A 22,911-nucleotide genomic window follows, 5' to 3' on the forward strand; every position below is an offset into this window, starting at 1 on the left:
GCTCAGGTCATGATGTAGCATCTAGTCCTGCATCAGGCTCAGAGCCTGCTTCTCCCTTGTCCCAATCCTCCCCCCAACTTGTGCGCACTCCTTCTGTCTGTCTTTCTCTCTCTCAAAAATAAATAATTTTTTTGTTGTTTTAAAAAGATTGCACAGAGGTAGAGCTTAGCAAAACTGGAATTCTGACTAGGCTCTAATCAGACCTCCTCAGAAACTTGCTTCTGCCAGTTTCTAATTTTCAATATGCAAGGGTGTTTTGTTTTAAGATTTTATTTACTTATTTGAGGGAGGAAGGTCAGAGAGAAGGAGCCGAGAGAATCCCTAGAGACTCCACCCTGAGCAGGATGTGGGGCTCGATCTCACCAACCTGAGATCAGGACCTGAGCTGAAATCAAGGGTCTGATGCTTAACTGACTGAGCCACCCAGGCACTCCTCCATGAGCAGAGTTAGTTTTCAAAATATTTAACAACTTGGGGGCCATTGACTTATGTGCAGTTAGACAGTAAGTCTCTAATTGCCAGATCGGGGTAAGGTCCTGGGGAGGTGGGAGTGGTTAGAGTTTATTTAGAAAAGTATTTCAATATTTTTGTAACTAGGATGACCCTGGGGTACTAACCAGCTGAATCTCCTCTTTTCTTTGAATCTTTCTCACACATGTACACACAAAGGTCTTTTAACTCCAGGTTTATTTGCATTCAAGATAGAGGAGTCAGGAGAGGCTGCCTTTGAGCTCAGTTGTTTGTGGCTAGGCACTGTTAAGTGTTTTATATATCTTATTGAAACTTCACACACTTAAGAGAATTTTTAAAACACTCTAATACTCTTACAACATTCTCAACATCAGGCCATTTATTCAACACGTTTTACCGAGTGCCCACCATATTAGGTTGGGGTTAAAGGAGAGCAACCTTCTTATCTGAAGGTTCCAGGTCTCCTGCTGCCTACATTCTCGCTGGGGAGAGACAGACAAGAAAAAAACAGCTAAGTAGATTAGCCTGGGAATGAGTATGATATTAGATACAGTGCTTGGGGATGGCATTTTTGAGAAGATGCTATTTGAACTGTCAAGGATAGGAAAATATGGGAGGGTGGGGATGAGAGTTCCAGATCAGGAGAGAATGCTAAGCACAAAAGCATGAATGGGGTAGGGGAATGGGTGCAGAGATAACAAGCCAAAATGGCTGGAGCTTTGTAAATCGGGGAAAAACTATTAGGAGCTGAGATTGCAGATGTAAGCAGACCTTGGATTATGGAAACCGGGTTTTGGATTTTATACTCTGCACGTTGGGAAGCTATTTGGAGATTTTAAGAAAGAAAGAAGATCTGATTTTATTTTTAAGATTTTATTTATTTATTTGACAGATCACAAGTAGGCAGAGAGGCAGGCAAGAGAGAGAGGAAGCAGGCTCCCTGCTGAGCAGAGAGCCCGATGTGGGGCTTGATCCCAGGACCCTGAGATTATGACCTGAGCCAAAGGCAGAGGCTTTAACCCACTGAGCCACCCAGGCGCCCCGATTTTTGTTTTAAACAGGTCATTCTGGGGCACCTGGATGGCTCAGTGGGTTAAAGCCTCTGCCTTCGGCTCAGGTCATGATCCTGGGGTCCTGGGATGGAGCCTTGCATGGGGCTCTCTGCTCAGCAGGGAAGCTGCTTCCCCTCCTCTCTTTCTGCCTGCCTCTCTGCTTACTTGTGATCTCTGTCAAATAAATAAATAAAATCTTTTAAAAAATAAAATAAACAGGTCATTCTTGGGGGCGCCTGGGTGGCTCGGTGGGTTGGAGCCTCTGCCTTTGGCTCAGGGCATGATCCTGGGGTCCTGGGATTGAGCTCCACGTCAGGCTCTCTGCTCAGCAGGGAGCCTGCTTCCTCCTCTCTCTCTGCCTGCCTCTCTGCATACCTGTGCTGTCTGTCAAATAAATAAATAAAATCTTAAAAATAAATAAATAAACAAACAAACGGGTCATTCTGGCTGCAGTGTAGAAAACTGGAGCTAGGTGGGAGGGGAAACTGCGATGAAAAAGGGAAGTGGGGAGAACAATTAGGTGATTCAAAAGTTCACACAAACATGGTTTGAACTAGAGCCAGGGCCAACAAACTTCCTGTAGAGAGAGAATATTTCAGGCTTTGTGGGTTATGTGTATGTCTTCTGTGATATTTTTAGTCTTTTTTTAACCCTTTACCTATTAATTAAATTAACATAAAACAGATTAATGAGAAAAATAAATTTAATTACACATGTACAGAAGCTCCATAAGAATATGAGATACACATGGGGCAGGGTGCTGCCATGTAGAACACGCACTCTTGATCTCAGGGTCATGAGCTCAAACCCCCACACTGGGCATAGAACCAATTAAAAAAAATTAAGCCCACCATCAGGCAATTGAGGCTTATATGCTGTGCTGAAGTAAGAAGAGCGTAGGGGTTTGGGACTTATAAGGGGAGGAAGACAATTTATGGGAAGATCTCTTTGCAGAGACAGTGGGATGCAGAGGAATTCAATCTCCAGGCCCTGCCAGCTTCCCCCACCGTTTGCAGTTATCCCTATATTGTTTGCAGTTATCCCTGGTGATAGTCCTCTTCCTTGAATCATGCCCTCTATCTCATTATTTCAGACAGTTATGGGGGAGGTAAAAAAATCTTCTTGAGTCTTTTGGACCTTGATTGACTTCAGTTCAAAAGTAATCTGCATGCTTAAGTGGCACTTTTTGGAGAAGCTTATTCTGAACCTTTTCAGAGCACTGGAGATATGTGGTTAGATTTGTAATTTATTTTGAAGACTAAGCCATGTTATTCCATTTACCAAGGAAGAACGTGAAACTCAGAAAAATCAGTATTACGCAGTCAGTAAATAAGAAGAGATAAAATGTAAACTCCAGGGGCACCTGGGTGGCTCAGTGGGTTAAAGCCTCTGCCTTCGGCTCAGGTCATGATCCCAGGGTCCTGGGATCGAGCCCTGCATCGGGCTCTCTGCTCAGCAGGGAGCCTGCTTCCTCCTCTCTCTGCCTGCCTCTCTGCCAACTTGTAATCTCTGTCTGTCAAATAAAATAAATAAAATCTTTAAAAAAAAAATGTAAACTCCAGAAAAAATGTGAACACAGATTTCTGTGGTAATAGGATTCCTAGTGATAGAAAAGTATTGAGGACACAAAATGGGATGAAGTTTTTTTTTTTTTTAAAGATTTTATTTATCTATTTGTCATAGAGAGAGAAGCGAGAGCAAGCACAGGCAGACAGAGGCAGAGAGAGAAGCAGGTTCCCTGCCAAGCAAGGAGCCCGATGTGGGACTCGATCCCAGGACGCTGGGATCATGACCTGAGCCGAAGGCAGCCGCTTAACCAACTGAGCCACCCAGGCGTCCCTGGGATGCCGAATTATTTCCCAGAGGTTAGAAAACCACTTGCTTGTAAGTTGTCTTCTAAACTTCATATAAATGGGATCATTTAGTGTTCTCTTTTGAGCCAACTCAACAGTGTTTGTGATATGCATCCAAATTGTTGTTTTTCAGTAATTATTTCACAAGGGTGGGTAGTAGTTCACACCCAGTAGAGCCACAATATAATTCATTTACTGGCACAACTACTGATTTGGGTTACCAGTGATTGATTACTCAAATCAAAGCTGCTATGGGGGTGCCTGGATGGCTCAGTGGGTTAAAGCCTCTGTCTTTGGCTCAGGTCATGATCTCAGGGACCTGGGATAGAGTCCTGCATCGGGCTCTCTGCTCAGCAGGGAGCCTGCATCCTCCTCTCTCTGCCTGCCTCTCTGCCTACTTGTGATCTCTCTTTCTCTGTCAAATAAACAAATAGAATCTTTAATTAAAAAACCAAAACTGCTATGAACACTCCTTAAAAAAAAAAAAGATTTTATTAATTTATTTGACAGAGATCACATGTAGGCAGAGAGGCAAGTAGAGAGAGGAAGGGAAGCAGGCTCCCTGCCAAGTGGAGAGCCCAATGAGGGGCTTGATTCCAGGGCCCTGAGATCATGACCTGAGCCAAAGGCAGAGGCTTTAACCCACTGAGCTACCCAGGCACCCCATGAACACTCTTGTACAAGCCGTGCGTAGATGTATGCACTCATTCCATTTGGAGGGAATTGCTAGGTCGCAGGGTGAGTAAGACTTAGCTCTGACAGACACTGTTCAACAGTTTTCCAAAGTGGATGTACTACTGGGTACAGTTTTTACAACTTGGTCTGACTGAGAGGAAAGGAGATAACCTACCGGCGCGATTTGCATTAAGTAATGTAAGCAAGTGGTGCCTCGGTGGCTCAGTGGGTTAAAGCCTCTGCCTTCAGGCTCTGGCTCAGGTCACGATCCAGGGTCCTGGAATCTGGCCCCTCACCGGGCTCTCTGCTCAGCAGGGAGCCTGTCCCCCCCCCCCCCGCCTCTCGGTCTACTTGTGATCTGTCAAATAAATAAATAAAATCTTAAAAGAAAAATGTAAGCAACTTCGTGCTTGACTAAGCTGGGTGCTTTCATTTAAAAGCTCAAAATACGAAAACAAAACAAAACAACCCCAAAATAAAAGCTCAAAATACGGTCTGGCAGAAGCCTCAATTTCATAGACTCGGCAAAGCCAAGTGCCTTGCCCACAATTTCATTGTTGGGGGGTGGAGGGGAGATGTCTTGGCCACGTACTGTTAAGTGCCACATCGACCCCGACCCCGGAAGAAATTTCTTTCTTTTAGAGATAATCTACTTACTTATTTGACAGAAGCACAAGCGGGCAGAGAAGCAGGCAGAGGGAAAGGGAAATGCCGGCTCCCGCTGAGCAGGGAGCCCCAGGCGGGGTCCATCCCAGGACAACCCGGATCCGGTCATGGTCCGAGCCGAAGGCAGCCGCTCAACCAGCCGAGCCACCCAGGCACCACCCCCTCAGGAAATTTCTTTCTTTCTTTAAGATTTTTTTTTTTTTGACAGAGAGAGAGAGAGAGATCACAGGTAGGCAGAGAGACAGGCAGAGAGAGCAGGGGAAGCAGGCTCCTCACTAAGAGAGCCCGATGTGGGGCTTGATCCCAAGACCCTGAGATCATGACCTGAGCCAAAGGCAGAGGCTTAACCCACTGAGCCACCCAGGCGCCCCACCTGAGCAAATTTCTTATTCAAACTTTAAAACGGGGTGTTTCTGAGAGCATTAAGTTTAGCTCACAGAGTGAAGAAAGCACGACAAACCGTCCTGGCCTCCAACCTGCTGCGCCGATTTCCTCTCAGCCGGAACAAAGGAAGCTCTCCCTCACGCAGCGCAGGATATCTGGCCGAGTCCCGCCCCTCACCTAAGCCCCTGCGCAGATTTCGGCCGACGGAGCTGAGCGCCAGGCGCGTATGACGTATAACGATCGACGGTGCGTGATGACGCCAGGGCGTGCGCTCGGTGGCTCGTAGGGGAAGATGGCGGCTGCTCTTTTGGAAGAGAGGGATTGAGACGGGTGGAAGGAAAAGGCCAGGCGGGAGAGACGTTCTCGACAGTGAAGACAAACCGTTCGCTCACTATTCATTAGGAGCTCTGCTCAGCGCCGGAGGGTGAGTATAGCAGCGGCACGGGACCCTTCGCCTGCAGCAGGCGGCGGCACTTTCCGCCATTTTCAAGCTCGGCCGTTGCGTGCTTTGGGGGCCTGGAGGGGCGCCTGGGGACAGGTTGGGAGAACTGGGAGGATCGTCGTCGGGAGGGCCCACTGAGGCTAGTTCGAGCTTTAGGGGAGGGAGCTGGAGGCTTGAGGCAGAGCGGGGAAGGAGGGCAGGGTAGGACTAAGGCTCCTGACTGGGAACCGGTGGCGACAAGTAGACGTAGGTAGCGTAGGCCACGGATAAGACGTAAAGTTTGGAGAAGGGAAACGCGTTAAACAGATTTGGGGCGGGAGTGGAAGGGGTTGAGCCGAGAGTTGAATGGTACGTGGCTTTGGTTGGTTCAAGGGGTCTCGGGAAGTGAATGCGAAACCTGTGAAACAGCGGCAGGTTTAGCCTTGATATTATCGTGGCTTGAAATTGGTGTTTTTAACAGGGATGTCCCCACAGTTTGTCAAGCAAAAACCCTCCTTCTTTGGAAAAGTTACATTTCTGTTTTGTTTGCTTTAGATCATGCTACCTGTCCGTGTCCCTTCAACAACTCCCTCCACATCTCCGGTATTAAATTGCTTTCTGATAACCAGATATTTTAGGATCTTAGAAAACTTTATTTATTTTTTTGGAAAAGAAAATAAATATTGATACTAGGTTGTTGTAACCCTTGTGGTTAGTGGCCCTTCCGTGGAAAGAGGAACGTGGGTCGATAGGGAATTCCGTAATTGGATCAGTTTAAATCAGATCATAAAAGTTACTTGTAGAAAGCCTGTCAGTATTTTCAAGTAATTTATGCGCATATGACGTTACGTTAACTGTTCAGGAACTTAGGAAGACGTTCAAGTGTGAACAAAAAAGCCCGGGGAATACCTCTTGAGAGAGCTTAGTTGACTTTTAAGTACGCTCTGGAAATCCGGTGCTCGCAGTATATTTTGCCCGTGAACGTGGTGCGGTGGCAGGTCTGTTTAATTCAAACAAAACTTTTAGAGACTATTAGTTAAAAGGAAGCATGTTAATTGTTCCCATGGTGGCATTTTTCTTTTCCTAATCTTTTTGTTTTGTTTTGTTTTGTTTGTTTTTTAAAAGATTTTATTTATTTATTTGACGGAGAGAGTGATCACAAGCAGGCAGAGAGGCAGGCAGAGAGAGAGCAGAGAGCCCGATGCGGGGCTCGATCCCAGGACCCTGAGATCATGACCTGAGCTGAAGACAGAGGCTCAACCCACTGAGCCACCCAGGCGCCCCTCTTTTCCTAATCTTAATTGCATTTGACATCATTCTTAAATCACCATAAAATACTTTCGCCCTTTTTAATGGTCTGTTTGCCTAAAAGATGAAATACTGTATCAGTTTGAGTTTGTGTAGAGGTTTGAAGTTAAATATTTAGCATATTTTATTGAAATTTACAGAAAAATTTCATCTTTCTGTACTAGTGGTAAGAGTATTGGTAGGAAGTTGGCCTTATATCACAATGAGTTAGTTACAAATAAATTCCTATCTATGATGTTGATGACTTAACTTGCATTCTTTGGTTGGTGAAAAATATTAGAAGGTCAAGATTTTGCCATCACAGTTGTATCTTGACCTACGGCTTTAATTACACTTTTACTAACAACTTAAGGTGCTTATTCATAGTTTTCTTTGCTAAGTAATGTCCACATTTTTCACAGTACTTTGGGAAAACATGTTATTTATTGCCCACATTCAGACTGTTTCATATTTCTGAATAAGGAAGTAAGGTCATAATAAAGCATGCTTCCTTTCTTGCTTTCTTTCTAAAGATTTTATTTACTTGACTTTTTAAAAAATTTTACTCATTTATTTGACAGATCACAAGTAGGCAGAGAGGCAGGCTCCCCGCTGAGCAGAGAGCCCGATGCAGGGCTTGATCCCCGGGCCCTGGGATCATGACCTGAGCTGAAGGCAGAGGCTAGATTTTCTTTATTTGAGAGAGAGAGTGCATGAAGTGGGGTTTGGGGGTAGAGGGAGAAGCTCATTCCCCACTGAGCAGGGAGTGGAAGGCAGAAGCTTAACTTGCTGAGCCACCCAGGTACCCCCATAGTAAAGCTTTAAAACTACAATCTATATATTGACAGAAATACTAGTGAAAGTCTTTTACTTACAAATATACATACGGAGTCCTTTTGAGATTGCTTAGCAAAAAATTAGGACCTTTGCGACAGTTTTTAGATAAAGTAGTATTTGTAGTCTGCAGATTAGAAATCTCCATTACCAAAGTAAATTTACTTAAATTCATAAACTTAACACTTGTTTACGCATTTCAGATTTGTTGTAAAATTCTGGATTTTCCCTAGTTCTCTGTCAAACATTATTCCAAGATTTTATTTGTTGAAACTTTTTTTTTTAAAGATTTTATTTATTTATTTGACACAGAGAGATCACAAGTAGGCAGAGAAGCAGGCAGAGAGAGGAGGAAGCAAGCTCCCTGCCGAGCAGAGAGCCCAATTCGGGGCTCCATCCCAGGACCCTGAGACCATGACCCGAGCTGAAGGCAGAGGCTTAATGCACTGAGCCACCCAGGTGCCCTGAAACATTTCTTTTCTTTTTCTTTTTTAAAGATTTTATTTATCCATTTGACAGAGTTCACAAGTAGATGGAGAGGCAGGCAGAGGGGCGGGGGGAGCAGGCTCCCCGCCAAGCAGAGAGTTCAATGCGGGACTTGATTCCAGGACCCTGAGATCATGACCTGAGCCGAAGGCAGCGGCCTAACCCACTGAGCCACCCAGGCGCCCCTGTTTGTTGAAACTTTTGCTTGTGAGAGGTGTTAATATCTGGATTTGTGTGTGTCTGTGTGTGGAATGGTGAAAGTTTCTCTGTTGCTATAATGTGTTGTGTGACAGGTAAGTTGCCAGACCATAGTTTTAATGCTGAAAGATATTTGATCTTTGTCTTTGACAGTGACGTAAGTTAAAACCTTTTCTCCTTGAACACACTCTGGTTGATAACATTTCTTTCCCCGTTGCAAAAGACTTGCATTAACATTGGTCTTAGACACAGAAGCTCTTAAGTATGTTGAAAAAGTCTTACCTGCATTACTCTCTTCCTTTCTGGTCCTTGAACATTTTATGTAGTATTTTCTGTTGGAGGACTGACTTCATAATGTTTGTATTGTACCTTATATGCATAATTTAAGTGCTTATAAATTCTCAGAGCCTGGTTAGTATTGGAAAGGGCATAGCTTTCAGGCATAGATAGCAGTAGACAGGCTTAGGTTTGAGTGCCAGGTTCACCACTAGCCAGCCTTTTTTTTTTTTTTTTAATTTAATTTATTTATTTGACAGAGGGAGAGAGCTTGTGTGAACACAAGCAGGGAGAGCAGCAGAGGGAGAGGGAGAAGCAGGCTCCCCACTGAGCAGGGAGCCCTGCAAGGAGCTTGACCCCAGAGCCCTAGGATTATGACCTGAGCCACCCAGTCTCCCCTAGCCAGCTTTTTTATATTGGGTCAGTTAATTAAACTCTGAACTTCAGTTTCCTTGTATGTAAAAATGGTAATTATTGTAATAGTTTTTCCATAGGTGAAAGAAAGTGATAACGTAGTAAGCATTTATAAAATTTTAAAAATTTTAAAAATTATTAAATTTTTTTTTCTGTGACTTGAATTTAATTGGCTAATTCATTTTTCAGGTTTTTTTTTGAGGCATAATCGAAATGTAATATGATATTAGTTCAAGGTATTTGTATATATTGTAATATATATATTGTAAAATATATACGATTTGTATATATTGTAAAATGATCAATTAGTGTAGTTTATATCTTTTTTTTTTTTAAGATTTTATTTATTTATTTGACAGATCACAAGTAGGCAGAGACGCAGGCAGAGAGAGGAGGAAGCAGGCTCCCTGCTTAGCAGAGAGCCGCATGCGGGGCTGGATCCCAGGACTCTGGGATCATGACCTGAGCTGAAGGCAGAGGCTTAACCCACTGAGCTACTCAGGGGCCCCACCAATTTTTTTTCTTGTGGTAACTTCAAATCTACTCAGCATCTTTCATATAGTATTATTAACTATAGTCACATCCCCATGACTGATTTTTTTTATAACTGGAAGTTTCTACCTTTGACCCCCTTTACCTATTTTGCCTCCCCTCCTTTGCAGTTTTTAAAGTTTAACTCATATCTTTGTTAAAGACTTACAGTCTCATTCCTCTGCTAAACTGTCCTTTCTCTGTTATTAAAGCATTTTGTGCATATCTACTTGATGAATTTTGGTTGTGTATCTTCTCCACTCCTTTGTGAACTCTTTGAAGGCAGATGCTTTATTTATTTATTTTGAAGGCAGATGCTTTATTGCCTTATATTTTTGTATTTATAAAGCCTAGGCATAGATAGAGTGAGTTTTCTGTGAAAATTTTCCTCATGACTATTGGGATTCGTTTTTACACAGATCTTGTTTATTTCTGCTCCTTAGCCTTTGCTTAAGACCTCTTTGCTTGCCTCCCCACTCTCAGACCTATCCTATCCATTCCTCAAAATCCAGGTAAATGTTATCCTATTAATGAGGTCTTCAGTGACTTTGTAACTCCTCTCTCCAGTTAACCTAGAGTCTGTGTGACTGCCTTCTGTTACTTTGTGTCCTGTAGTACTTGGCACTATGTCTTACCCATTTTGAGTAGGTCCTTGGATGGTAAGTGCTGGCTGAGTTTGTTATGGGCACCTGCTCTATTCACTGTCCATTTGGTAAGATACTTTTAAGGAGCAGTTTCCCCTTTTTTGTATGTGGAATCGTCTGATAACTTTTCCCCTATCTTTGTATGTTATGAAAAATTGTAAACATCCAGAAAAGTTGAGAGAATGAACACCTAATACCTTCCATTTCGATTTACCTGTTATTAACATTTAACTATTCTGCTTTAGCCCTCTTTCGCTCCCCTCTCAACAGTCAATTGAAATTAAATTGCATATATCAGGGGCGCCTGGGTGGCTCAGTGGCTTAAGGCACTGCCTTTGACTCAGGTCATGATCTTAGGGTCCTGGGATCGAGCCCTGCATCTGGCTCTCTGCTCAGCAGTCTGCTTCCCCCTCTCTCTCTGCCTGCCTCTCTGCCTACTTGTGATCTCCCTCTCTCTCTCTGTCAAGTAAATTAAATAGAAGCTTTAGAAAAAAAAAAATTGCAGGGGCACCTGTGTGGCTCAGTGGATTAAAGCCTCTGCCTTCAGCTCAGGTCACGATCCCAGGGTGCTGAGATTGATCCCTGCATCGGGCTCTCTGCTCAGCGGGGAACCTGCTTCTCTGCCTACTTGTAATCTCTGTCTGTCAAATAAATAAGTTAAAAAAAAAATCTTTAAAAAAATTGCATGTATCATGCTGTTTGTCCCCTAAATACCTCAGGATGCATCTCTTTAAAATAATGCCATTCTTCTACACTTGATACATTTTTATTTCAAACCAGACTCTACCTAAGGTAATATTAAAAACACAGTACCATTATTATGACTAAGGCAATTAGCATTAAGTATCTGGCACTGACTTCTTAATTTTTAATTTTTTATTATTTATTTATTTTCTGTCTTTTTTTTTTTTTTTTTAAAGATTTTATTTATTTGTCAGAGACAGAGGGAGAGAGAGCGAGCGAGCACAGGCAGACAGAGAGGCAGGCAGAGGCAGAGGGAGAAGCAGGCTCCCTGCCGAGCAAGGAGCCCGATGTGGGACTCGATCCCAGGACCCTGGGATCATGACCTGAGCCAAAGGCAGCTGCTTAACCAACTGAGCCACCCAGGCGTCCCTTTTTTTTTTTTTTTTTTAAGAGATTTCATTTAATTGTTAGAGAGAGAGTGAGTGAGCATGAGCTGAGCAGAGAGGCAGACGGAGAGGGAGAAGCAGGCTCCTCTGTGAGCAGGAAGCCTATGCGGGGCTCAGTCCCAGGACCATGGGATCATGAGCTGAGCTGAAGGCAGCCGCTTAACTGACTGAGCCACTCAGGGGCCCCTGGCATTGACTTTTTATTTTATTTATTTTATTTTATTTTATTATTTTTTAAGACTTTATCTATTTATTTGACAGAGAGGTCACAAGTAGGCAGAGAGGCAGGCAGAGAGAGGGGGAAACAGGCTCTCGCTTGAGCAGAAAGTCCGATGTGGGGCTCGACCCTGGACCCTGAGATTACGACCTGAGCGGAAGGCAGAGGCTCAACCCTCTGAGCCACCCAGTCACCTTGGCACTGACTTTTTAAAGAATGTTCCACATTTAGAATTTTCTGATTGAATGCTTAAAATGTCATTTAATTTGTTTCTTTAATTCCTGTAAGGTGGAAGTTAAGTCTAGAGAGGCTTTATTAAATTTGGGTCAGATATGTTTGGCACAGATACTTCATAGGTGATGGTATGTAATTTATGTTGCCTTACATCAGGAACAACAGAATGTCTGGTTCTTCTCCTATTGAGGATCCATAAGTAAGGTGTTAGTTTGCCCTATTGTTTACCATGTTAAATTTCCTTGTTTCGTGTGGTGTCCATCAGATTTCTTCATTGGAAAAGTACACTTTCCCCTTTGACTATTGATTATTTTTGGTCTAGTCATTTATTTCATTGGGGTTTTCTAACTCTGTTGTTTACACTTAATAGCTGTTTTCTGTAAAAAAGAGCTTCCCCCAGGATGCCTGGGTGGCTCAGTCGATTAAGCGGCTGCCCTTGGCTCAGCTTATGGTTCCAGCGTCCTGGGATCGGGTCCCACATCGGGCTCCTTGCTCCTCAGGGAGCCTGCTTCTCCCTCTGCCTGCCACTCCACCTGCCTGTACTTTCTCTGTCTCTCTGACAAATAAATAAAATCTTAAAAAAAAAAAAAAAGGGCGCCTGGGTGGCTCAGTGGGTTAAGCCGCTGCCTTCGGCTCAGGTCATGATCTCAGGGTCCTGGGATCTAGCCCCGCATGGGGCTCTCTGCTCAGCAGGGAGCCTGCTTCCTCCTCTCTCTCTCTGCCTGCCTCTCTGCCTACTTGTGATCTCTCTCTGTCAAATAAATAAATAAAATCTTTAAAAAAAAAAAAAAGCTTCCCCCTTTTCATGTTTTAAACTTTTAGGTTTTTTCTTTTTAATAATTTAAAGATTTTATTTATTTATTTTTGGGAGAGAGAGAGAGAGAGCACAAGTGTGGCAGAGGGGCAGAGGGAGTAGCAGACTCCCCGATGAGCAGGGAGCCCAGTTTGGGACTCCATCCCAAAACCCTGGGATCATGACAGAGAGAGAGAGACAGTGAGAGAGGAAACACAAGTGGGAGGAGTGGGAGAGGGAGACGCAGGCTTCCTACCAAGCAGGGCTCTATCCCAGGACCATGGGATCATGACCTGAGCCAAAGGCTGATGTTTAAGTGACTGAGCCACCCAGATGCCCTTCTAGATTTAAAAAAATATATATTTTATTAATTTGTTTGAGAAGAGAGCACATGCAGGGGTAGCGGCAGGCAGAGGGAGAAGAAGAAGCAGTCTCTTCACTGAGCAGAGAGCCCAATACGGGGCTTGATCCCAGAATGCTGGAATCATGACCTGAGCCAAAACCAGAGGGTTAACTTACAAGCTACCAAGGGACCCCTCGTATCTCTTTAGTCGTTAATCAGGATCAGTTATTTGGCTTTTTTTTGTTTCATGACTGACTTTAAAAAAAAAAAAAAAAGAGATGTTATTTATTTGTCAAAGAGAGAGCAGGAGAGAACACAAGCATGAGGAGCAGGCAGAGGGAGAAGCAGGCTCCCTGCTGAGAAAGGATGCAGGGCTTGATGTCAGGATCCCAGGACCATGACCTGAGCTGAAGGCAGAGGCTTAACCAATGAGCCACCCAGGCATCCCCATAACTGACATTTTTAAGAGTAAAGGCCACTAGTTTTGTTTGCTCTTATTTTGGAGGATATTATTACATACTCAACAGATTTTACTTTTTCTAGTAAGTTACTCAGTTAGAATCTTCAGTAGACAAAGCTAGGAAATGTGTTTTCAAAAATCCTCAGTTTATATTGGTGTTTTATTTTATTTATTTTTTTTCAAAGATTTTATTTCTTTTTTAATTTATTTGACAGACAGAGATCCCAGGTAGGCAGACAAGCAGGCGGAGAGAGAGGAGGAAGCAGGTTCCCTGCTGAGCAGAGAGCCTGATGTGGGGCTCGATCCCAGGACCCTGAGATCATGACCTGAGCCGAGGGCAGAGGCTTAACCCCCTGAGGCACCCATGCGCCCCTATTGCGTTTTATTTTATTTTAAAACTAGGCTATTTATTTATTTATCTATCTATCTATTTATTTATTTATTTGACAGAGGTCACAAGTAGGCAGAGAGGCAGGCAGAAAGAGAGAGAGAACAAGGGAGGAGGAAGCAGGCTCCCTGCCCAGCAGAGAACCCTATGCAGGACTCGATCCCAGGACCCTGAGATCATGACCTGAGCCGAAGGCAGAGGCTTAACCCACTGAGCCCCCCAGGCAGCCCTTGGCGTTTTATTTTAATTTAACTTATTTTTTAGAGGAGATCTATTTATTTATTTATTTATTTATTTATTTAATGAGAGAGAAAGAGTGTGTGCCAGGTGGGGAGGAGCAGAGGGAGAGAAACTTAAGCAGACTCTGCACTTTGCATGAAGTCCACTGTGGGGCTGGATCCCATGACTTTGAGATCTCAGTGAGCCAAAACCAGGAGTTGGACGCTTAAGCAGTTGTACCCACAGGTGCCCCTCTTTTTTTTTTTAATTATTTTTTAAGATTTTAGTTTTAAGTAATTTATACATCTAACTTGGGGCTCAAGCTTACAACCCAGAGATCAAGACTGACTGAGCTAGTCAAGTGCCCCTCCCCTACATTGGTATTATATTTTTATTTATTTATTTTTAAGAGAGGTAAGAGACGGAAGAGAGAGTGAGTGAGCTGTGTGTGTGAACAGGGGCAAGGAGCAGAGGGCGAGAGAGGGAATTTTTTTTTTTAAAGATTTTTTTTATTAGAGAGCGAGAGAGCCATGCATGCATAGAGGGAAAGGGAGAAGCAGACTCCCTGCTGCACAGAGAGCCTGAAGCCAGGCTTGATCCCAGGACCCTGAGATCACAACTTGAGCTGAAGGCACACTCTTTTTTTAAAATTTATTCCTTTATCAGAGAGAGAGAGAGAGAGAGAGCGTGCGCACAAGCAGGCAGAGGGAGAAGTAGGCTTCCCACCAAGCAGGGAGCCTGAGGCGGGACTTGATCCCACAACCCTGGGATCATGACCCGGGCCAAAGGCAGACACTTAACCAACTGAGCCACCCAGGCATTGCCTGAACGCAGACTCTTAAGTGACTGAGGCACCCAGCCACCCTGAAAGAATCTTAAGCTGGGTGTGGAGTACAGTATGGGCCTCGGTCTCCTTACCCTCAGATCATGATCTGAGCTGAAATCAAGATCTGGAGGCCTAACTGACTGAGCCACCCAGGTGCCCTCTCCTACCCACCTCATACTGGCATGTGTTTTTTCATATTATTTGAAATTCAAAATCACAGTTAACATTATTATTGGATTTCCAACAAAGAAAGTAGAGTCAAATTTACAGTGCCAGTATTATTACTAGCAACCCTACTGAGTATAGGTGATTTCAGTCCTCATTTTCCTTAGAATGTATCCTACTAAAGATGAACAGGTAGAGAACTGTGTTCAGAGTTACTTAAAGTAACACTTAAAAAAAAAAAAAGTTTATTTATTTATTTATTTATTTATTTATTTATTTGAGAGAGTGATTAGGGGGAGGGGTAGAGGGAGAGACAGAAGAAGACTCTCTTCTGAGCCGATGCAGGGCTTATGACCTGAGTGGAAGGCAGATGCTTAACTGACTGAGCTACCCGGGTGCCTCATAACACTTTTTTTCTACTTGGTCAGTTTGATTTTTTTTTTTTTAAATGATTTTATTTATCTGAGGGAGAGGATGCACATAAGCAGAGGAAAGGAGGGTAGGGGCAGGGGGAGAGGGACAAGTAGTCTCTCTGCTAAGTGCAGAGCCCCATGCAGGGCTCAGTCCCAGGATCTTGAGATCGTGACTTAAACCGAAGACAGATACTTAACTCATTAAGCCACCCAGGCTCCCCTGGTTTTATTAGTTTTGATTAGTTTGACTTTGTTTGCATTCATTATTGGGGTATGCCTTTATTCTTTTTTTTTTTTAAAGGGAATTTTTTATTTTTTATTTTCTAAAGATTTTGTCTATTTACTTGATAGCTAGAGAAGGAACACAAGCACGGGGAATGGGGGAGTAAGAGAGGGAGAAGCAGGCTTCCCACCAAGCAGGGAGCCCAATGCGGGCTCTATCCCAGGACTCTGGGATCATGACCTGAGCCAAAGGCAGACACTTAACTACGGAGCCACCCAGGCGCCCCGTCCTTTATTTTTTATTGACTTATTAAATCAATAGATTTAATTTTTAATTTTTTTGTATATATATATATTTTAAGTTTTTACTTATTTAAGGGCATAAGTGACAGAAAGAGCAGGAGGAGGGGAAGAGGGAGAGGGAGAAGCAGACTCCCTGCTGAGCATGAAGCCTGAGATGGGGATGTGGGGACTGGGAACAGGTTGTGGTGTCCTGGGGATGTGGGGTTCAATCCCAGGACTACGGGATCATGACCTGAGCCGAAGGCAGACTCTTAACTGACTGAGCCACCCAGACTTGATATAATTTTTTTTATTTTTTGAAGATTTTATTTATTTATTTGACAGAGAGGGACCTAGTGAGAGAGGGAGAAGCAGGCTTCCTGCCGAGCAGGGAACCTGATGTGGATCTTGATCCCAGGACTCTGGGATCATGACCTGAGCTGAAGGCAGATGCTTAACAACTGAGCCACCCAAGCGCCCTGATTTAATTTTTTATATATCAAATATTTACATGGTTTAAAAGATAAAACCACATTGGAAGAATACTTAAGTCTCTAGGCCTTCCATTCCTATTCTCACCCAATGTATGCATGAATGTATGTATTATTTTTCTTTTGTAAAAACTTGTGACCTTTTTTTAAATTGTAAAAAAATTTATCATCTTAACCATTTTTTTTTTAAAGATTTTATTTATTTATTTGACAGAGAGAGATCACAAGTAGGCAGAGAGGCAGGCAGAGAGAGAGAGGGAGGGAAGCAGGCTCCCTGCGGAGCAGAGAGCCCGATGCGGGGCTCGATCCCAGATCCCTGAGATCACGACCCGAGCCGAAGGCAGCGGCCTAAGCCACTGAGCCACCCAGGCGCCCCGAGAATTTTTTCATCTTGCAAAATTGAAACTCTTACTTGTGGAACAACTTTCCGTTTATCCCTCTTCCTGCTCCTGGCAGTCACTTTACTTTATGTTTCTGTGAGTTTGTTTAGTTTAGATACCTCATAATGATTGAAATCATGCATTATTTCTTTTTGTGGCTGGCATATTACACTTACCATAATGTCTGCAAGGTTCATCCATGTTGTAGCATGTGACAGGATTTCCTTCCTTGAACAGCTGAACAATATTCCATTGTATGTATATACCACATTATGTTTATCCATTCATCCATTGCTCATCTACCTTTTGGCTGTAGTGAATAGTGTTGCTATGAGAATGGGTGTCCAATCTGTTCAAGATCCTGAGTTCAGTTCTTTTGGATATATACTCAGAAGTGGGATTTCTGGATCATATTTTTATTATTATTATATTTTATATTATTATTTTATTATTATTTTATTCATATTTATATATTTTTAATTTTTTGAGGAGCCTCCATCCCATTTTCCATAGTGATAATACCATTTTACCATCCTACTAATAGTGTAAAAGGGTTCCAGTTTCTTCACATTCTCACTAACACTTATTTCTTTTTTCCTTTTTTTCTTAGAGATTTTATTTATTTATTTGACAGAGAGTAAGAGATCATAAGTAGGTAGAGAGGCAGGCAGGGGGTGGGAGGAATGCAATGTCCCTTCTGGGCAGAGAGTGCTATGTGGGACTTGATCTCAGGGTCCTGAGATCATGACCTGAGCTGAAGGCAAATGCTCAACCACCTGAGCCACCCAGGTGCCCCTTACTTACTTTTTTTTTTTGATAGTAGTCATTCTAATAGTGTGAGGTGAACCTCATTCTATGTTTTTTTTTTTTTTTTTTTTTTTTTTTTTTAAAGATCTTATTTGAGAGTGAGAGCTTAGTGCATGAGCAGCAGGGAGGGGCAGAGGGAGAAGCAGCAGACTCCCTGAGCAGGGAGCCCTACATAGGGATCAGTCCTAGGACCCTGAGATAATAACCTGAGCCTAGGGGCACGTGGGTGGCTCATTCAGTAAAGTGTCTGCCTTTAGCTCATGTCATGATCCTGGGGTCCTGGGATTGAGCTCTGTGTTGGGCTCCTTGCTCAGTGGGTTTTCCACTTCTCCCTTTTCCTTTGCTCTTCCCCTCTGCTTGTGCTGGTGCGCTATCATTCTCTCTCTCCCTCTCCCTCCTTCTAGAGTAAATAAATAAAATATTTAAAAAAGGAAGTAACCTGAGCCACCTCAGGGTGGGTGGCTCCCTCATTTTGGTTTTAATTTGCATTCATCTCATTAGTGTTATTGAGCATCTTTTCATTTGTTCATTGGCCATTTATATCATCTTTAGACAAATGTCTATTCAAGTCCTTTGCCCCAATTTTAACTGGGTTATTTATTTTTTTTTGTTGAGTTGTAGGAGTTTTTTGTCCATTCTGGATAATTAACCCTTTATTGGATATGTGACTTTCAAATACTTTTCCCCATTTTGTAGGTTGCCTTTTCTTTTTTCTTTTTTTTTTTTTTAAAGATTTTATTTATTTATTTGACAGAGAGAAATCACAAGTAGATGGAGAGGCAGGCAGAGAGAGAGAGGGAAGCAGGCTCCCCGCTGAGCAGAGAGCCCGATGCGGGACTCGATCCCAGGACCCCGAGATCATGACCCTAGCCGAAGGCAGCGGCTCAACCCACTGAGCCACCCAGGCGCCCGTAGGTTGCCTTTTCACTCTGTTGATTGTATCCTTTGCTAAACAAACGTTTTCAAGTTTGGTGTTTACCTTTTGTGTGTGTGACTCCATTCTTTTTCCACCTAACAATGCATCTGAGAAATCATCCCATATCCAGAGCTTCCCCCTTCCTCAAACCTGCCTCATGATAATGTGATTTATAATAAGAAATGTATATATATGTTGTGTGTGCACTCTCTAAGAGATATCTTTTCAGATACTTTGCCTGTTTAAAAAATTGGCTTGTCTTTTTATTATTGGGTTGTAAGAGTTATTGGTATATTTTAAATGCTACAGGTCCCTTACCAGATCTATGATTTGAAGAAATTTTCTCTCATTTTGTAGATTGTCTTTTTACTTTCTTGATGGTGTTATTGAAGCACGAGAGTAATTTTGGTGATGTTCAGTTTGTCTATTTTTTCTTTTGTTGGTTGTGCTTTTGGTGTCATATCTTTTTTTTCTTTTAAGATTTTATTTTTAAGTAATCTACACCCATCATGGGGCTCAAACTCACAACTTGGAGATCAGGAATTGCATGCTCTGCCTGCTGAGCCAGGCAGGCACCCTTTGGTGTCATATTTAAAGAAGGCTTTGGGGGCGCCTAGGTGGCTCAGTGGGTTAAGCCGCTGCCTTCGGCTCGGGTCATGATCTCAGGGTCCTGGGGTCGAGTCCCGCATCGGGCTCTCTGCTCAGCGGGGAGCCTGCTTCCCTCTCTCTCTCTCTGCCTGCCTCTCCATCTACTTGTGATTTCTCTCTGTCAAATAAATAAGTAAAATCTTTAAAAAAAAAAAATAAAGAAGGCTTTGTCTAACCTATAGTCATGAATATATATATTTGCTGTATTTAATGCATTTAGCAATTGGTTAAACAGTTGATTTACCCATCCAAGAATGTGGATTGTTGTTCATAGTTGATTATGACTTCAGCTTTTTGGTTAGAAAGTTATAGAGAGTTTTACTTTGTGGTTAGACATCTATAAGCCTTTGGGGCACCTAGGTGACTTTGTTGGTTTAGCATCTGCCGTAGGTGCCTGGGATTGAGCGCCACATCTGGCTGCCTGCTCAGTGGGGAACCTGCTGCTTCCTCTCCTCTCCTGTTCTCTCTCTCTAAATACATAAATCTTTTTTTTTATTTTTCTAAGATTTTATTTATTTATTTGACAGACAAATCACAAATAGGCAGAGAGGCAGGCGGTTTTGGGGGCAGGGGAGGCAGGCTCTCTGCTGAGCAGAGAGCCCAATGTGGGGCTCGATCCCAGGACCCCAGGATCATGACCTAAGCCGAAGGCAGAGGCTTAACCCACTGAGCCACCCAGGTGCCCTGGTGTAGTTTTTTTTAGCTTTTTAAATATTTGATTAAGTCTTAGTTTATTGTATCCTTAATAATCACTGTATATTTGAGCTCCAGACTGTTTTGGAGGGAAATACCAAATTAAGATAGTATGCATCATAGGGTAATTAAAGACATTGTGTATGCCAAATACTGAGGAGTTTGTTAGGCCAATATGGGTTATAGAACTAGAAACTAAGAACTCCTATTCACAAATCAGGAGGTACTCAAAGCCTTCAGCTTGTCATTTCATCTTGCTGTTGAGAAACTTAAAATATTCAGGACCATCTCTTTGGGATTGTTGCTTTGGGAATGATTTTTTTGTTAAGCACTTTTGTCTGCAATTTAGGTATTTGTTCTTAACCTTCAGTTTAGTTGTTAAACTAGGTTAAAAACGAGCTGCAAGAAACTTTGGAAAATTCTTACCTGCTCTGTATGTAATCTTGAAGTTACAGAATTGTTTTATTTCTGGGGGTCATTAATCTAGACCTTTTAATTGGAAGATAAACAGGATTGAAGAGATTAAATTTATTTGTAGTCACATAGTGGCAGATTCCAGGTCATCTGAATACTAGTTTAGTGTTTTTTTCCACTTTTACAGGAAAACCCAGAGCATTTCATCGTATAACTCCGAAGGGCTTTTTGGTTCATTGTCTTTGGGAGAGAGCTAAAGTTAAAACAGTTACATACCTAGAAGAGCCTTAAGTAGGAAAATCTTCCCATCAGGAATTAAGAAATTACATTGTTTTGTGGTGCTTAAGTTGTTACATACAGCTGTGTTTAGAATTGGTTACCGGTAAGGACTTGGTGTACTTTTGTTTGAGTAATGCAGTGATTTTCAACTTTTAAATCTGCATTTGGCAGAATATTTCTTGGTAGATTTTATAAACACACACACCAACCAGCCCACCCACATATCCCAAATGTGAATATCCCAAATGAATGCCTCCTTCATGTTTCCTGTACTCAAATTGTAGTTGATATTAATAAAGAGTATTTTTCTTTTTTTTTTTTTTTAAAGATTTTATTTATTTGTCAGAGAGAGAGCGAGCGAGAGCGAGCACAGGCAGACAAAGTGGAAGGCAGAGTCAGAGGGAGAAGCAGGCTCCCTGCGGAGCAAGGAGCCCGATGTGGGACTCGATCCCAGGACGCTGGGATCATGACCTGAGCCGAAGGCAGCTGCTTAACCAACTGAGCCACCCAGGCGTCCCAATAAAGAGTATTTTTCACCCACGTTTACTGCCCATAGTGCTCATTTCCAGTTATTCTTTTTTTTACATCTATTTTGTGCCCAGAGTAGATATTTCCAGTTTTGTGTCTGACCATATTTCTAGCACTGTAGTTAGTAGTGTTATTTTTTATAAGTTATTTTGTTTTTATGCATTCACTCATTCGTGTACAGTATGCATGTGTTAAAAAAGGTAAAAGGTACAAGAGGATGTACAGTGAATCTGTCTTCTTCCTGCATTTGTCTTCTCCTTTTATCTATCTAGTAGCTATCCCTGTTAATAGTTTGTTACAAAATCTTCCAAAGTAATTTTAAGGTATATGTAGCAAATTTATATACTGTAGATGTTCCCTTTTTTGTTGCTTTTTACATGCACACTAATAATCTATACATTGTTTTATAATTTTTTTTACATAAGAAAGCATTTGAGGTTTAACATGAAATCATACAAATAAAATTTGTATAAACACAAATCCACATCGAGTCATAACATAGATAGCAAAAGACAAAGTAAGAACAAAGAAAACTAATTGGTGGCTAAATACAGTTGGACGCAGTTGTATCTTTTATACTAGAAAGTCTTTTACAAAATAATCATCTTAGATCAACAGAAAACCAATCTTCAATGTCTTCCTGCAAGATGGGTTAACTTTTTAGCAATTTCCTCCTGTTTTCTCCAACGTTCTTCTTTAGTATGGCTGGTAATTGTTTTGGTGATTGCCACCCCCTCGAGATACCTTGACGTAAGTGCTCTGTTGGCCACTGTAGTCTGCATATACCTGTCCATATCCATAGTTCCCATAGTTATACCCAGTAAAATCATAGCCATTGTAGCCACTAGAGTTTTGATCACTGCCATAGGCACTATTGTAATTTCCATATCCTTGGTCATAATAGCTATTAAATCTTTGGTTCCAGTTTTGGCCCCGACCTTGTCCACCAGCTGCAGCACCTCTTCCTCTTTGTTGCTGCTCTTGCTGTCTATATACCTCTTTGGGTTGTGCAACTTTGATTTCCTACTTCCCAGAACCAATTTGATGATATCTGCTTTCTAACAAAAGGCTCTTTGTCTATATATGTGATAAAACAAAATCCTCTTCTTTCATTTGTTTTTGTATCCATGGGAAGTTCAATATATTCAATCTCTCCAAAGTCTCCAAAATATTCTTTAATTCGTTCTTCAGAAGTATCTGGGCTCAGTCCACCCACAAAAACCTTTTTGGGCCGTTCTTTCCCTTTTAAAGCTTTGGCCCTTTTGGGGTTCTATCAATTTGCCATCCAGTTTGTGTTCTTTCAGTTCCAAAACCTTACCAACAGTAGCAGCATCTTTGAAAAGCACAATTCCGAATCCTCTTGATCTTCCAGTCACCGGATCTGTTTTAATTGTACAGTCCACAAGTTCCCCAAATCCAGACAAATACTCAGTCATCTTTCTTGCTTGTATTCCAGCTCAAGCCTCCAATAAACATTTTACCGTCATCCTACTGATTCTTGCTCGAGTTGATCTTGGATCCCTCTGCAAATTTTTTTCTGTTGCTGTACTGGTTCATGTCCTCTATGGTGGCAGAGTTGTTGGCCGGGGGGTGCTGGCGCGTAGTCCGGGTCACCTGATTTATAATTTTTAAAAAAGATTTTATTTATTTATTTGACAGAGATACAGCAAAACAGGGAACACAAGCAGGGGGAGTGGGAGAGGGAGAAGCAGGATCCCTACCAAGCAGGAAGACTGATATGGGGTCGATTCCAGGACCCCAGAATCGTAACCTGAGCCGAAGGCAGACACTTAATAACTGACCCACCCAGGTGCCACATATACTTTGCTTTTTCTGACTTGATGATATATTTGAAGATCCTAAATAGAACT

General features: G+C 42.4%; 1 protein-coding gene and 1 pseudogene across 8 annotated transcripts in view; one reads left to right on the plus strand and one right to left on the minus strand.

The window, feature by feature from the left end:
* The first annotated feature begins 5,342 nt into the window (after nucleotides 1–5,342).
* WDR33 (WD repeat domain 33) overlaps nucleotides 5,343–22,911 on the plus strand; it is a 120,959-nt gene continuing 103,390 nt past the window's right edge. For 5 of the 8 annotated variants that reach the window (XM_045074353.1, XM_045074356.1, XM_045074354.1 and 2 more), the window contains exon 1: nucleotides 5,343–5,525. The gene's annotated coding sequence lies outside the window, so the exon portion shown is untranslated. The remainder of the gene's footprint in view (nucleotides 5,526–22,911) is intronic. The other 3 variants (XR_006604964.1, XM_045074358.1, XM_045074359.1) reach the window with 1 other exon arrangement.
* Nucleotides 21,737–22,612, minus strand: LOC101672811 (annotated as a pseudogene).

The sequence above is a fragment of the Mustela putorius genome, unplaced genomic scaffold (assembly GCF_011764305.1).
Source record: "Mustela putorius furo isolate JIRA1106 unplaced genomic scaffold, ASM1176430v1.1 tig00537338_pilon_pilon_pilon, whole genome shotgun sequence".
Classification (NCBI taxonomy): domain Eukaryota; kingdom Metazoa; phylum Chordata; class Mammalia; order Carnivora; family Mustelidae; genus Mustela; species Mustela putorius.